This window comes from Olea europaea, unplaced genomic scaffold, assembly GCF_002742605.1.
Source record: "Olea europaea var. sylvestris unplaced genomic scaffold, O_europaea_v1 scaffold2016, whole genome shotgun sequence".
In the NCBI taxonomy this organism is placed as follows: Eukaryota; Viridiplantae; Streptophyta; class Magnoliopsida; order Lamiales; family Oleaceae; genus Olea; species Olea europaea.
Window position 1 is genome coordinate 11,159 of NW_019238049.1, and position 3,306 is coordinate 14,464.

The 3,306-nt window shown below is 33.1% G+C and overlaps 1 pseudogene; it reads left to right on the forward strand.

Annotated features, from left to right (window-relative positions):
- Positions 1–781: 781 nt before the first annotated feature.
- LOC111379659 lies at positions 782–2,589 on the forward strand (annotated as a pseudogene).
- Positions 2,590–3,306: the final 717 nt, after the last annotated feature.

Genomic DNA, 3,306 nt, shown 5'->3' on the forward strand with positions numbered 1-3,306 from the left:
AAGTAATTTTTAATCAATGTTAAACGTGATAGGGATATGAACACCTATTTAATTATCCTAGTTAAATGATGATGGACTAGCCTACTAATAATTACTCTCTCTCTCTCTCTCTCTCTCTCTCTCTCTATATATATATATATATATATATATATAAGCACCAGTGGCATGACAAATCATTCAATTGGTGAATCATTAAATATATATGACCTTTAACTTATTCATCAATTAAATGGGATGAAATGTCACTGATACTTAACATAAGCAAATCATCGGTGCTCTTACATATATATATTAATTTATCATATATTAATTTATATTGATTTAACTATATATTATTTTTTGAGAGGCAAATTTTCTATTATGTGTTTAATTTAAGCCATATTTATTTCCCCATTGTCAAAGTTTTTCTTTTTATTAGATTTGATCAATAAAATTCTAGTTAATTTATTAATTTGTTTATATATTTCGTGAAGTAATTTTTAATCAATGTTAAACGTGAAAGGGATATGAACACCTATTTAATTATCCTAGTTAAATGATGATGGACTAGCCTACGAATATTTACTCTCTCTCTCTCTCTATATATATATATATATATATATATATAATTTAACTAAAATGTTTTTTATTCTATGCCTATTTAGTTCTCAAAAAACAAGTTTCCTTTCTGGTTATACATTTTTTCTTATTGCATTAAATAACTTGAAATTCTTATTTGTCCAAACAATTATTCTTCACGGGGTGATAGTGACCAAATTGAACATCATTATCTAGCTTGCACTCAACTTATAGCCTATAAATACCTCTTATAACTGCTTCATCTCCTCATCCTCTCTCTCTCTCTCTCTCTCTATAACACAAACATACAAAATAAAAATGGCTGGAACTTTAAGTTTTATTTTTGCTTTCCAATATTTCCTCTTGACCTTCTTCCACTACTCATCAATTGCAGCCAATGCTAATTACAATCTCCAAAGTTTGGGAGCAAAATCTGATGGAAAAACTGATTGTAGCAAGGCATTCTTGAGTGCATGGACCTCAGCATGTGCTTCTACACAGCCAGCCACCATTTATGTGCCACCGGGAAGATACTTGCTTGGAGCTGCAACTTTTGCCGGTAAGTCATGCAAAAACACTGCTATAACGATTGAAATTGATGGGACACTAGTAGCTCCATCTGATTTCAATGTTATTGGAAATTCTGGTAACTGGATCAAGTTCGAAAGTGTGACCGGAGTTTCCATTATTGGTGGAACCCTAGATGGCCAAGGGGCTAATTTGTGGGCTTGCAAAAATTCCGGCAAGAGTTGTCCAACCGGAGCGACGGTATGTTAATAAAGAAGAAAGTGGATTTTACTTTTTGTCATGTTGTACATTCTAACGTAATTTTTCGATTCTTTCTTGCTCAGACACTGGCCTTCTACAATTCCAACAACATCATAATGAATGGATTGTTTTCAATAAATAGCCAGAAGTTCAACATTCTTGTTGATGGATGCCACAATGCCAAGCTAGTGGGAATAAAGGTTTCTGCACCAGGCAACAGTCCAAACACCGACGGAATTCACGTGGAGAAATCAACAGGAGTCACAATTATGAACTCTCAAATTGGCACCGGAGATGATTGTGTCTCTATAGGCCCCGGCACCTTGAACTTGTGGATTGAGACCACTGCATGCGGCCCTGGCCATGGAATTAGGTACTAAAAACTTAAATTAAAAATTGATAGCCATTTTACCACATTATTTTTTCTACCGTACTTATTTTCAACCACACAATCTTCATTAAAATAGATATAATCATGCTCCTTATGTCCCACAAAGATAAACATATTTCTATTATCACAGGAATTAAGAAACATGTAAGTAATATAGTTGAAAATATAAATTTTTCATATATTTTTTCCCAACATATTTCTACATTACATAATGGCTTAAATAAGAATAATTCATATTTGTTGATAACAAGACACTTCAAATAGGATTTTATTAGAAAACTAAGAAATTAATTATAATCTCAACAAGGAAAGTGACCTTTATTTTGGGACAGACAAAAAAGGAAACCAATTCTATTTTTTGGAGCAGAGGAAGAATAACATAATGTATCCCAACAATTTATTTAGCTGAGTTAACTAATTTGTGCTCCTTTTCTGCAGCATTGGGAGTCTAGGCTGGGATTTACAAGAACCTGGAGTGCAAAATGTGACAGTTAATTAGCTACATTTACAGGAACTCAAAATGGGGCGAGGGTGAAGACATGGGCCAGGCCAAGCAATGGATTCGTTAAAAATATTCTTTTCCAGCATTTAGTCATGGTTAATGTACAAAACCCCATAATTATCAATCAAAATTACTGTCCCGACGACCACAATTGCCCCAATCAGGTAATTAAGATATGGGAACTCATATAAAAATAAATAAATAATATATATATATGGAATGTGCTACAGCACCAGAAGCCCTAACAGAAGGGATTACCGAACAACACAAAAATGGGGAGGTCGGCATTTTTATATTCAAGTGGGACCCACGACCTGTGAGGGTCGGTCAGCCCTTCTGACAGTTTTCTTCTGGCAGTTCAGCATTATTGTGTGTGTGTGTGTGTGTATATATATATATATATTCGAAGAATTTACATTATATTGCCAAGAGCATCTGGTGACCTTATCTTTTGATATCTTCATGTCATTCAGCTTATTTTTGGTTGCATAAATCGAGCTATGGTAAGAAGAAAATTTGTATTCGATACAAGAAATCAAAATTTTCATATGAATGATAGTTAAAAACAAAAGCTTTGAACTTGCTGTAATCTGATATCCACTTTTCACATGGGTAGTATATGCTAAATCAATATCCAATTAGGGGATATAGTTATTTTATAATTTAACTATCGATGGAGTTTTTCAGTTAATGACAACTAAGGTGATAACAAATCTGAAAATATGACTTCTATAAGGAAAATGAAAATTGAATGCTAATCTAAAATGCTAAAAAATATTCATAGACGTCACCAGCAAAAAAGCAATGCACGAATATAAGTGAAGGAAAGAGATGATGGGGAGGCTCTTGTGCCTATTACACTTCTGCACGCTATTCTTCAAAAAATTATTCCAATAAAATTATGACTATAGAACATGATGTTGTTAAAAAATGAGTAGTTTCAATACTGATATAGGTCTTGTTGGGTATTTTGACCCAAAGACCACAAACAAAAGTAAATCGAACCAAACACCAAATGTAAAATCGTAAACAACATAGGATATTGTTGACCCAATTTCACAAAGCCTAAACTAAGGGCTCATAGATA